Source organism: Vicugna pacos, chromosome 24 (assembly GCF_048564905.1).
Source record: "Vicugna pacos chromosome 24, VicPac4, whole genome shotgun sequence".
In the NCBI taxonomy this organism is placed as follows: domain Eukaryota; kingdom Metazoa; phylum Chordata; class Mammalia; order Artiodactyla; family Camelidae; genus Vicugna; species Vicugna pacos.
The window spans coordinates 3,576,710-3,590,815 of NC_133010.1; the positions used below are offsets into that span (position 1 = coordinate 3,576,710).

Consider the following 14,106-nt stretch of genomic DNA (forward strand, 5'->3'; position numbering starts at 1 on the left):
TACATTCAATTTCTTGTAATAACATACAACAGAAAATAATCTGAAAAGAAAAAATATATATGTATGTATATGTATAACAGAAACACTTTGATGTACACTTGAAACTAACATTATAAATCAACTACACTATAAAGAAAAATTTTTAAGTAATAAAAATTTCATGCCCTTTGACTGCCTAAACTCTATCCTAAGGAAAGAATTATAGATGCTCGTATAGATTTACATTAAAAGATATTCATGCTAGAGTTCTTGTAGTAATAAAAAGTTAGAAACTGATAAATACCTGTAATAGATAATTAAATAACTTTGATATATCTGTATTGATGAACTATTATGCAGCCACTAAATATCGTGCTTTTGAAGAATATTTAATAGCCATGATTTAATGAAAGGTAAAAAAAATGAAGAATAGAGAACTATTTATACAATGCAGCCCTAATTTTATTACATACGTACTCACATGCAAATATACATAAATACATATGTAAAAGAAGGAAAGAAACATACAACAAGGTCAACAAAGGTCACTGCTATGAAGTGGAATTTCAGAGCATTCACGTTTTCTTCTTTTCAGGTTTTTCTATGTTAGTCCCTATGGCTAACATGGGTCTGTCTTAGCCTTGAACCTATCACTAAATAGGACTCAATATCTGTTTTGTTCCCCAGGAGGATTCTATTAGTACCAAGTGTTGATTCTAACTAAAGGTTGTATAAGAAAGACAGAGGAGAGTTTTATATTGTGCAGCACTTTATATATTCCCCTTAGGTGTGACTTGTGATGGCTAATTTTATGTGTCAACCTGACTGAGCCATGGGATGCCCAGATATTCTGTTAACATTATTTCTAGGCATGTCTGTGAGGGAGTTTCCAGAAAAGATTAGCATTCAAATCCCTAGACTCTATAAAGCAGATTGCCCTCCCCAATTACATACTTTGTTGAGGGTCCGAGTAGAACAGAAAGGTGAAGTAAGGGAGAATTTGCTGTCTCTGCCTGACAACTTGAGCTGGACATCGTTACTCTCCTGCCCTGGGACTGGAACTTACTCCATTGGCTTCCTGGTTCTCAGGCCTTCGAATTTGTACTACATATGCCATCAGTGCTCCTGGTTCTCAGGCCTTTTTACTTGGACTAGAACTACATCACTAGCTTTCCTGGGTCTCCAGTTAGCAGATGGTGAAGAGGACTTCTCAGCCTCCAAAACTGTGTGAGGCAATTCCTCCTAATAAATAAGTCTCTCTCTAAATATATATTGGTTCTTATTTTCTGGAGCACCCTGACTAATATATGCCTTATCTCTCCCTTCTCTCCAGCTACAAGCCAAAGAAGGTTTTCTTTTTGTTGCCCTTCCCTCGGGAGCACCTAGACAGGCTTGTACCTAGACAGGCTGGTTTCTGGCTTCCTTGATTCCAGATTTTCCCCACCCTAGGTCTCCAAACTTCTCTCCTTTCCTTATACAGAAAAATTTGCTTCTTCAAATATGCATACATCCACAACCCACGCAGAAAAACCAGCCAAAGCTCTTGCCAATTTCCAAATTTTCTGCGATAAGTTCATGTTACTTTCAGAATCAAAAAATTCTGAAATACTCATAGCAACTCAGAAGAGGGAAATTTTTCTTCAGGCAGCAGCTGTATTCACGAAAACATGTAATCTGCAAAACCAATCTGATTGGTTAAGATTAGCCTTAGGGACAGAAATTCCTCAACCTAAAATGTAAGCATATCAGGTAGACATTTATCTGATACTTTGAGTTACCTGTGCAGCAGTTCCCTTTGGTGAGGGCAGAGACTGAAGAATTATTTGTATTACCACTAGCCTTATATAACATTGACCAATAACTAGATGAAGCAGTTAATTGTGGACTGAGAGGAAACAGTGGCATGAACAAACATAACAATTAAGTGGTTTGAAACTCATTTCTGCTTAGGTTTTTTTATTAGCAGCATAATTATCTTCCTAAATTTAGTCACTCTGAACTAGTGCAGGATGCAGTTGTACCCCATCCATTCACCCATTCACCCAGGAAACACATAAACCCTTCTTATGTGCCACACACTATTCTAGGAGCTAGGGGGCAGAAGCAAAAAGGTACACAAGGCCTTTCTTTTATGGAGCATTTGGGGGAAGAGAGAGCATAGCACAGGAGATATAGATACATTTTTAAGATAGTGACATATGTATTTCTATGTTCTCTAAATCTTGCTGCCATGGGACTTTCCACCCATTGTAGCAGTAGGTTTTAGAGCTTCAAGAGAAGAATAGATACCCACTTAAAGAATTAAAAAAAGTCATTACTCAGCTACTTTTCCCCCAGCAAAAAAAAAAAAATGTGGTGAAAGCCTGGTGTCATGAGAAGAAAAAAAGACTTTCTAAATCACTTTACACATCAGTGACTAACCTGAAGGACTCAGATCATACCATTTCTTCCATAGTGCAAAGCATACTTCTACCCAAAGCTTGCTGCCTAGGTGAAGAAGCCTAGAGAATATCAGTGCCAGCATGTTGGGAGGAGGAGGAGAGGGCTAGGGGCTGGGAGCTTCAGTGGACTGAGAAGAATGGGGGATAGAATAAAGAGAGATCCAGTAAGTGGGGAACATTAGGACCGAGAAGACATAGTTGCAGTGCTGGGGCTCCAGTTATGGATTCCAGCATATCCACCACAATAGTCAGACAGAACTAGCTCTCCCTCAGTCATCTCCAGTTCAGGAAAGTGTCTGATTCAGTCATTTTATAACCAAGACCACTGGGGAGCCAGAGGACATTGTATGGATCCCAGTAATGACTCCACTGCCATACAGTCATGTAAGTGATACTCCTCCTCTGCAAGCCAGTTCACCATCTCAGAAGGGAATAGAAAGAGGGAAAAAAATATGAAATATTGGACATTCTGTCCCTTAAAGCCTGAACATTTACCAAAAGCACCCTGGCTAGGAGCGATTTGGCCCAAAGGACCTTCCCCTTTCTTGATCTGACCCTGGAAAGGTGGGTTTGGTTGTGTCCATTGTGCTCCTGATGTCCCTTCTATTACCTTTCCCAGGATATGCTCTGTACTCCAAATTTCCTCTCTTTCCATCTGAATTCCATTCTTAAGCAAAGTTCTCATTTTCTTTTCTCCCTGATGTCAGTTAAGAATCAAAAGGAAAAAAGTAGTCAACAAAATTATCCAAAATTTTATGACTTCTGATAAAAAATACACAAAATAAAAAAACATATTTTCTAGGTTACACTAGCCACATTTTGGGTACTCAACAGCCATGTGTGACTGGTGCTCCTGATTGGACTTTGTATATTATAGAACATTTCTACTATGCACAAAATTCTATTGGACAATGCTGATGTAACTGTACACTTACAATGGGTAAGTTTATGGTATGTAAATTATCATTTGGTAAAGAGACAGAACAGTTTAAAGAAGAAAAATTCCAAGGGCAAATATTGATCTTATAAATGAACCAGCTTTTGGTTTCACTGATTTCTCCATTGTTTTCTTGTCTTCAATTTCATTGATTTCTTCTCTAAAATCTATATCCATATCTATCTATATAATATATATAGATACATATAATATATACACCTGTACTAAATATATATACATGTATTTGTCTGCTTGCTTTAGGTTTATATTGTTTTTCTTTCTCTGTGTTCTAAATTGAAGGCTTAGATTATTATTTTTAAAATTTCTCAGTTTCTAATATGTGAATTTAATACTATAAATTTCCCTCTTAGCATTGCTTTCACTGCATCCCAAAGATTTTAATAAGTTGTATTTTCATTTTGTATAAAATGTTTAAAACATTTTTGAGATCTATTCTTTAACCAATGTATTACTTAGAGATGTTTAATTTCCAAATATTTTGGTATTTTCACCTAACTTTCTATTATTGATTTCTAGCTTAATTCCATTGTGGTTTGAGGGAATACTTTGTATGATTTCTATTCTTTTAAATTTGTTAATGTGTGTTTTATGGCCCTGAATGTGGTCTATCTTGGTAAATGTCCCATGTAAGCTTGAGAAGAATGTGTATTCTGCTGTTGTTGGATAAAGTGTTCTATAAATGTCAGTTAAGTCTAGTTGATTTATGATGTGGTTCAGTTCAACTATGTTCTTACTGATTTTCTGCCTATTGGATCTGTCAGTTACTAATAGAGGGGTATTCATATCTCCAACTATAATAGTGGCTTCATCTACTTCTTGCATTCTATCAGTTTTTGCCTCACATATATTAAGATGCTCTGTTGTTAGGAACAAACACAGTCAGAATTGTTGTGTTTTCTTGGAGAATTGACCCCTTTACCATGAATAATTTTCCTTGATATTATTGATATTATGTCAATAATATTATAATTAATATTATTTAAAGACACATACAGATTAAAAGTAAAAGGATAGAGAAAGATATTATCATGGTAGTAGAATAATAATTAATTGGTACTACCATGATAATTTTCCTTGTTCTGAAGACAGCTTTTAATACAACTACTTTAGATTAATGTTACTATGGTATATCTTTCTCTATCCTTTTACTTTTAATCTGTTTGTGTCTTTAAAGTGGGCTTCTTATAGATAGACAACATGTGAGTTTTAATCCACCCTCTCAGTCTCTGTCTTTTAATTGGTATGTTTAGACCATTCACATTTAAAATGATTACTGGAATAATTGGATTAATATCCTCCATATTTGCAACTGTCTTCTAGTCATTGTATTCATTCCTTTTTTCTTATCTTGGCCTCTTTTTCTGCCTTCTGTTTTCTTTTCCTAGTTAAACAATAATTTTATTGCTTGAGTACATAGACAAATTTGTGCAACGAGGGCAGATGCTGTGGATGACTAGTAGGCCTAGCTGGGACGGAGAAGGGAGGACGGATTTGGTCTTATAGTATTGAGACAACCAGTGAATGCAACTCTCAATCAGGATCAGATGGAACTTAGCATCTTTATCCTTTCTGTTCCACTGAAGATGCTTTTAAACTGCAACAGCTTTCTTAATTAAATGATAAAGATCTTTAGGAGGATCAAGAGGAAGTCCTTTGGACTTAAGAATTCTCAAGATTTTATTGCCTGTTACAAAACAAACTCATGCAACGCCATGTGAGTCTCTAGGGACCACAATGAGCCAGGCTCTTCTTGGCCAGTCTGTATACCTGCCCCTTCATGTCATCAGAAGTCAGCTTCAGCCAGGTGGGGATGCTGTGGTGGTAGGGCAGAGGCAACTGGGACAGGCCTTTCCCAGGAGTGTGTATGAGACCCATGAGGGCAGCCATCAGGCAGCCGAACAGAGAGCAAGGGTGGGAGTGCAGGAAGCAACTCTGCACACAGGAAGTGACCCCACACGTCCCTGCTTCCTCACATCTTGCCTTCTGTTTTTAATTGAGCATTTTATATTATTCAATTTTCTCTTAACACAGTAATTACACCTCTTTAAAATTTTTAAAAATGTTTTGCCCTAGGGTTTGCAGTATACATTTACAACTAACTTGGAAAGTCTATTTTAAGTCTGTTTATTTTACTGCTTCATAGGTAGGACAAGTACCTTATAACAGAATATTTTCAATTTTTCCCTCTAGTCCCTTCTAATATTGCTACTAATCTCACTGATTCATAAGCTATAATCAGCCAATACATTATCGCTATTGTTATTTTTTAACAAGCAGTTATCTATTAGATCAATTAAGAATAACACAAATATAAGATTTTATTTTACCTTAGTAGTTTATTCTCTAATAATCTTCTTTAGTAAAATATAGATCTGAGTTTTGATCTATATGTTCTATAGTTTTATATTTATGGCCTATATATTCTTCTCTCTGAAGAGATTCTTTTAACATTTCTTGCAAGGGAAGGACTACTGGTGACAAATACCCTCACTTTTGTTTGTCTGAAAAAGTCTTTATTTCTCTTTCACTTTTGAAGGATAATTTCACTGAATACAGCATTCTAGTTCGGTGGTTTTTTTCATTCAGCACTTTAAATATTTAATTCTATTCTCCTTTTGATTACATCATTTCCAAGGAGAAGTCTGATATAATTCTTATTTATGTTCCTCTATAATTAAGGTGGTTTTTTTTCCTCTGGCTTCTTTCAGGATTTTTGCCTTCTAAAGGCAAGTATCAGACAGATTTGTTTAAACAAAAATAATAAAATGTTACATGATCAAGAAAGACAAAGTGAAGTGAATGCTACAAACTATGATAAAGACAAAGGACAGGGGTCTGACAGAGTAGGAGGTTGCATGGTAGGGAAGGTGCCCAGGAGCTGCCAGGAGAATAGGCATTGCTGGTTGGGGTTGGGCAGGCCCATGAAGAGCTACAGCCTAGCCTGCTCTTGTGACCATGGCATTTGATAATGTGATCCTATATTTTTTAGAGCAAGAGTGGAGATCTTGGAGCGATGACAGAGGGAAATGTATCAGCATGAAAAGAAGACCTATCATGAGACCCTTGATTCTCTGGGTTGTGTTTTTTCCAAGCCTGATTTGATCATCTGGATGGAACAAAAGAGAATGTTACTAATCAAAGACCAGGGGAAAAATTAAAAAATTAAAAAAGACAAAGGACAAACTGGAAAAATACTTGCAAAGGTGGATAAAGGTTTAATAGTCTTAATAGATGAAGAGCTTTTACTAGAAAATAAGATAAAGGTAAATATTGTAAAAGGAAAATAGACAGAGAGTATGAAAAGAAAACTCACGAAAGGAAGAAATTGAAATGGCAAATAAACATACATAGCAAAAAAATCTTTGGTAGCTGAAAATGAAATTAATTCACAAAGGGGACATTTTTAACCTTTCAGATTAGCAATGATTTGAAAAAGTTTGTTGCATATGGAGAAATGGTACTGTCATAATCGGTTGATAGTATGTATATTGTTACATTTCTGGAGGATAATTCAGCAAATTTTATTAAATTCCTTCAAAACATCAATTTCTTTTGGTTTGGCAATTTCACTTACAGGAATTTATCCTCAGGAAATCATTGGGCAAATATACAAAGATGTATGTATAAAGATGTTTACTATGGTAATGTTTATAAGAGCGAAACATTGGCAACATCCTGATTATTCAAAAGTGTTTTTTAAAGTTGCTTTTAAAAAGTAAAAGACTGAGAAATCAGAAACAAGTGAGGAAAAAATAGTTTGAAATAGGCATGCAATCCTCAGAATAAAGTGCAACATGGTACCTGGGTGCCAAGGTAGTTCTTTATATTTAATTTATTAAAAAAGTTTTTACCAATTCCCAAGATTCCATAAGAATACGCCATTCTATTTGATCTATAAGTACACCCAGATGTGCTCAACCTAAATGGAAATGGACCACAGGTCTAGTTCAGGCCTTTGTTCCTCCCACAAGGAGGATGGAAATGTCCCATTTCTTTTTCAGAGCTCTCTGCTACATGCTCGTTTGATCCTCCTTTTAAGGAGAATGAAGTAGTAGGGTCCCACCCTGGAAGCTGATGTCCAGGATGGCCAGGAACAGAGAAAGGCAGAACAAAGTACAGAAGCATTTCTGAGAGAATGCTCACGGTCTAGCCAGCAGAAACCCTGTCTCTCTGTGAAAGGGAGGCAGAATCCAAAGGTGAAGGGCCAAGGAACTATAGGAACAGACTGTGGTTGTTGGGGCTGCAGGCTGTGAAGAAGAGGGTTGTGGCAGATGTAAAAGGGGAACTGAGGTGAGAGGAGCTAGGGTGTAGTTGGTGAATGGGTGAGTATGGCTGGAGTACAAACTCCTTCATAGATGCTGACTGAAGGTGTAGGGGGGAGCTGACCCAATTAAAATCTACAAAGCGGGAGACGTAGAAAACCACCTAGTTGTGAACCTCCCACCTGCAGTCAGAGAACACAGCAAGACCTGATGACCCAATTGAATGTCTCAAAGAGTCTAATTTTGCAGACAGTTATATACAGGCTTTAGACAGTGAAAACATTATCCAGACTACTTCTTCCCAGTACTGTCCAAGCCACAATGCCCTAGAGAGATATAGGCACAAGTTCCCCCGTAATCCCTAAAGCATTGAACATCTTACCATTCTTTCTGACTCAACCATGGAAAATTGGTCTCATTATTTTTCCTGAAACCAGAGTCCCTAAATGTCTGTACCACCAGTGTTAATTCACCCTACTCAGACTCCTAGAGTTAGTTTTGACTCTCTCTTTTTCATTCATTCATTCAGTAAATATTATTGAGCCCTTACTATATGAGGTACACTATGCAAAGTTTGGGGATATTGAGTTGTTAATAAAGTAGGCTGATATTTGAGAAATGCGAATCAAAACTACAATGAAGTATTATCACCTCACACCAGTCACAATGGCCACCATTCAAAAGCCCACAAATGATAAATGCTGGAGAGGCTGTTGAGAAAAGGGAACCCTCCTACGCTGCTGGTGGGAATGCAGTTTGGTGCAGCCACTGTGGAAAACAGTATGGAGATTCCTCAAAGGACTTAAAATATGACCCAGCAATCCCACTCCTGGGCTTATATCCAGAAGGAACCATTATTTAAAAAGACACCTGCACCCCAATGTTCATAGCAGCACTATTTACAGTAGCCAAGACATGGAAACAACCTAAATGTCCATCGACAGATGACTGGATAAAGAAGTGGTGGTATATTTATACAATGGAATACTATTCAACTATAGAAAATGACAACATAATGCCATTTGCAGCAACATCGATATCCCTGGAGAATGTCATTCTAAATGAAGTAAGCCAGAAAGAGAAAGAAAAATACCATATGATATCACTCATATGTGGAATCTAAAAAAAAGAAGAAGAAGAAGACAAATGAAATTAAATATAAAACAGAAACAGACTCACAGACATAGAATACAAACTTGTGGTTGCCAGGGGTGAGGTGGGTAGGAAGGGACAGGCTGGGAGTTCGAGATCTGTAGATACTGACAGGTACTTATAGAATAGATAAACAAGTTTATACTATATAGCACAGGGAAATATATTCAAGACCTTGTAGTAGCTCACAGTGAAAAAGAATATAAAAATGTATATACGCATATTCATGTATGACTGAAAAATTGTGTTGTACACTAGAAATTGACACAACATTGTAAACTGACTATAACTCAATAAAAATAATTATTAAAAAATAGTGTGATATTTGCCTCATGGGTTGTAGAGTCAGGCACTCACCAAACCTTCATAATGATAGTCATATTGATTCTTTTTTTCCTGCCACCATTCCACTTCAGTGTCGCAACACCCTATAGACAGAGCTCCTGTCTGTCTCCCTGCTGGCATTATTTCCTGCACTCTAATCTGTCCTATATTCCCCCAATTCCTAAATATGATAGAGCATCAGAAACACATAAGGTTTATAAATAAAGATTCCTGGAACCTAGCCCAAATCTACTGAATGAGAAAGGTGGTAGATTCCAAGAATCACTATATTTTTTAAAGCTAACTACGATTTTGATGCACAGCCAGGTTTGGGAACCATTGTTATATGTCACTACCAAATACAAACCCACTTGCTCAAAATTCTTTAAGAAATTCTCAGATTCTGTAAAATAAACTAAAGTACTAGTCTGGCATCCAATACTCCAACCTATCCTAACTTTTTTTTTTTTTTTTTACTAAAATTCTAGTCTACTTTTAATTATGCGACCTTGAGAAAATCACTGAAATTGGCAAGTACAAAATCAAGGACACAGTCTTTATTAGTTATCCTGTGCTACAGAAACTCTTCTGCAACTAGTTTTTAAATTTTTGAAGTAATAATGTATTAACTTCCCTTTCCAAATGCCATTTTGGTGGTGAGTTTTGTCCTGTCTGTTCCTTTCCTCTCCTGTTTCTCTTTCCTTTCCTGTTTCTCTTTCCTTCTGCTTCATGGTTCTTTTCCTGATTTTTTTTTCTCATTTAAATAGTCATGCTCATACTTGATAAAGCAAACTAGTTCATTCTTAGGTTGTTAATCACAAAGTAAAACAAGTTTGTCACAAAAAATTTTAATTACAAAGAAGAAAAATAGGATAAAAAGTGAAAGTGCCCTTTCTCTTTCCACTCTGAACCTCTCCCCAGAGGTAACCTCTATCAACAGTTTGACGATGCAAAGCTCTCAAACATTTCTTACATTCTCATTTTTTAAAAGGGACTTTGCACTTGCTCTCTGCCTTGGTCCTACCTTCCCAGCCTCATCTGTCTCTGTGCTGGCTCAGATTAAGTTTTCTGCCTGGCTTCAGCACCCAGCCATGTCTTGCACCCACCTGAGGATATCCAGCACAATTGCTCCTCTCCCTTTACGTTCCTACCTTCCTCTCTCTTTTCCTTCCTCTTTCTGACTACAAGAAAGAGGTTGATTAGTTATGCACTATTATTTTTGTGACCTCCTCTCAAAAAGTATTTTAATTACTATTAAAGATCTTTTTACTATCATATATTTTGGGGTCCCCTGTTGTTTTGGGGATCATGCCTTTCTGCACTGTACTTTATCAACAGACAGAGAAGGTAGCTGGCTGTGTGGGGTGATCTTCTGAGTCCTAAAAAGCTTTTCCATCACTCTTCCTCCCAAATATTTCCTCTGTCAGTGGTCAAGTTTTGAAATTCCTCCAAAATTTTTTTCTAACAGCCTTATTGAGGTATAATTCCCATAGTATATCTTTAAGGTGTACAGTTCAATGGTTTTTAGTATATTCACAAACTTGTGCAGCTATGACTACAATATATTTTAGAGCACTTTTGTTATCCCCCAAAGAAACCCCATATCCTTTAACATCCACATCTCTTTTTTCCTCAACCCTCCCAGTCCTAGGAAACCACTGATCAACTTTTTCTCTTTACAGATTTGCCTATTCTGGATATTTCACATAAATGTGAAATCATATAATTTTTTTTGGACTGGCTTCCATAGTTAGTGTAATGTCTTTAAGGTTCATCCATGCTATAGCATGTATTAGCACTTCATTCTTTTAAATTGTTGAATAATATTCCATTGTATGCATAACTCATATTGTATTTATCCTTTGATTAGTTGATGGACATTTGGGTTGTTTCCACTTTTGCCTACTATGAATAATGATGCTATGAATATTCATGTATGAATTTTTATATGGACAGATATTTTCATTTCTCTTTAGTATGTATTGAGGAGTGGAATTGCTGGGTCATAGGGTGACTCTAAGTTTAACATTTTGAGGAACTGAAAAAATGTTTTCCAACATGGTTATATCACAGTCCCATCAGTGGTGTATAAGGCATTTCTCCACATTCATATCAACACCTGCTATTTTTAAATAGTCATCCCAGTGAGTGTGAAATGGTATCTCAATTTGATTTTTTATTTGCATTTCCCTAATGACTAATTATGTTGACTATCTTTTTATGTGCTATTGGGCATTTTTATAGATTCTCTGGAGAAATGTCTATTCAGAACTTTTACCCATTGTAATTTTTTTTATTATTATTAAGTTGCAGGAGTTCTTTTTGTTTATTTTCTTTTTCTTTCTTTCTTTCTTCCTTTCTTTCTTTCTTTCTTTCTTTCTTTCTTTCTTTCTTTCTTTCTTTCTTTCTTTCTTTCTTTCTTTCTTTCTTTCTTTTTTTTAGGAGTTCCTTATATATCTAGATACAACTTACTTACCAGATATCTGATTTACAAATTTTCTTCCATTCTGTCAGTTTTTTTTTTACTTCCTTGATGATACCTTTTAAGGCATACAAGTTTTAATTTTTGATGATCTCCCATTTATCTATTTTTCTCTTGCTCCTTTTGCTTTTGGTAACATATGAAAGAAATCATTGACAAATTCAAGGTGATGAAGTTTTACATCCATTTTTTCTTCTAAGAGTTTTATACTCATAGCTGTTACGTTTAGCCATTTAATTCACTTTGAGTTAATTTTTGTATATAGTGTGAGGTAGGGTTCCAAATTCACTATTTTGCATGTGGCTATTCAGTTATCTTAGCACCATTTGTTGAGGAGACTATTTTTTTCTCCATTGAATTGTCTTGGTACCCCATTAGCAATTTAAAAAGATAGAACAATATAAAATTCTATATTTTCAGAGTTGGAAGGGATCTTAGGCATCTGTACTGTTCAGGAATCTTAGTTGCAGATCATAGATGCATTTTAGCTATTTTACTTGGGAAGGCATTTATTAAGTCATTGTTACAAGTTGGCTGCACATTTAATCACCTGGGAGCTAATGGCCATATTGTACCCTGTACCATGTATCAGTATCTGGAGTAGAATGCAGGCATAAGTTTTTGTTTGTTTGTTTGTTTTTTAAACTATTTCCTCCTGTGATTCCACTGCATAGTCAAGACTGAGAATTAGGACTCTAGACTGGGCCCCCAGGAGTAACATCTAGAACTATACCACTGAATTTGCCTGGTGTGGGAGCTGCTGCCATCCCAGACCTTAGAACAGCACAGCTTCTTCCATAATCTGCAAGCTGCAGCACCACTGACAACCCCAGAAACATGCTGCCTCTGAGGTCACCTGTGCTAGCAAAAATGGACTCCCAGTGCCCAAGCTGTTTCCTTAGGTAGCTCTTTCTGAATCAAAATCTCATATAAGTGCCCCTGAATGTAGAACCTGTCACATGCTCACATCTCAGCAGCAAATGAATCTAGGAGAGTGGTTTATTTAGATTTTTCAATGGGAGGGTGGTATTCACAATGTGGAGAACTATACATATGTGATGAGAATGTTTAAAAAAAAATTGGAGCAGCCAGAGAAAGCAAATGTCCACTACAGGGTCAACTGATTGAATACAGAGCTGAACACTCATCAGAGACACCTGGGGGAACTTTACAAAAATAAAGATTCCCAAATCATACCACTGGAGAGGCTGATTCAGTAGGTCTGTGTGGGCTCCTGATTCTGCCAGGTTTGGGAGTTATGAGTCCAACCTCCCACTTTGAATGTATGCCCTCCAATCAGAAACCTTTCACTTCCAATTAGAGATCACGCTTAATTTGCACATATCTCCAGAGAAGCAACAGAGTGATGCAGACTTGTGCTAAAGTGCAGATGACCAAATAGAGCCTTTGGCTAGGATCTTAAACATACGAATGGTGTGAGGAAAGGGGTCTAGACTAGTGAGTATTAGGAATATGGTATTTCTTGATTCTCCAGGCTGGCCATTATCCACTCTTAGGAGAAATATATAGTTTGAAAAGTCATTTTCACTCTTTGAAGCAAATAAAAACAATCTCTTAACATTTTCATAATGAAAAAACAAGTAAGGCTAGGTAAAATCTCCCAGGCTAGTGGGGGTATATAGAAGGTGATGATTTCTAAGTTCAGCATGTGTAGAGGCTGCCAGAATATCTGTGGGAGTATGTGTATGTAATTTTACATCTATCTAAATAAGGCATGTGTTCAAAAAAGTTGGGTAACGCTGCCCTAAACCAACTGGTTCTTCCTTTTTGGGGAAAAGAGAGTGTGAGCGAATTCAAAGTAAAGTGGGAGGGGAGCCCTCTGATGGCCATGGACTCCAACAGCTGCCCCTTGTGCCCAGCAAATGAAGTGCTTCTTCCAAAAGATTACAAACTGAAAGTACTCCTTGGAGTTTTCAATGTACAGACTTTTAAAAATTATTGGAGTCATCCAGCTGTCGCCCAGGTGACCATCGCCTCTTATTTAACGTGCTGTATATTCACCATGCCCTGGGTCAGGGCTACTTCAAATCATACCTTCCGGGAAAGCACATTGCTTTTTATCAACAGTTTGATTTACGACCAGCAAAAATCCATAGCCCTCTGTGACCCTTCTAAAAAGCCAGGCCTTCACATTTTGTCCTCTTCAGAGGGAATAAAACACCCTCATTTCTGCTATCAGTGCATTGGCCAGGAACACTACCTGGACCAGCAGTTTTTTTGAGACAGGCTTGTGTTTGGGGGAGAGGCTTGGAAGATAGAAACCTGATTTCACAATGCAGCTGAGAGCATATGTAACAGTCTATTCTCTGCAGAGAAAATGGGAATAGTAATTTGTACGCATTCATGAAGTCATCTTAGGCTGGCAGACAGCATATTCTAAATCTTACTGGTTCTTGTAACCTCTCTCCTTTTCATAAAGTCATGACTATTGTGTCATGTTGGTAGGATTGGGGAAGGAAGATTGGCCAGAAGAATAGATCAGTTACG

The 14,106-nt window shown here is 36.9% G+C and overlaps 1 pseudogene; it reads right to left on the reverse strand.

Annotated features, from left to right (window-relative positions):
- Window positions 1–4,759: 4,759 nt before the first annotated feature.
- LOC140688915 (small ribosomal subunit protein uS15-like) lies at window positions 4,760–5,253 on the reverse strand (annotated as a pseudogene).
- Between the last annotated feature and the right edge of the window lie 8,853 nt (window positions 5,254–14,106).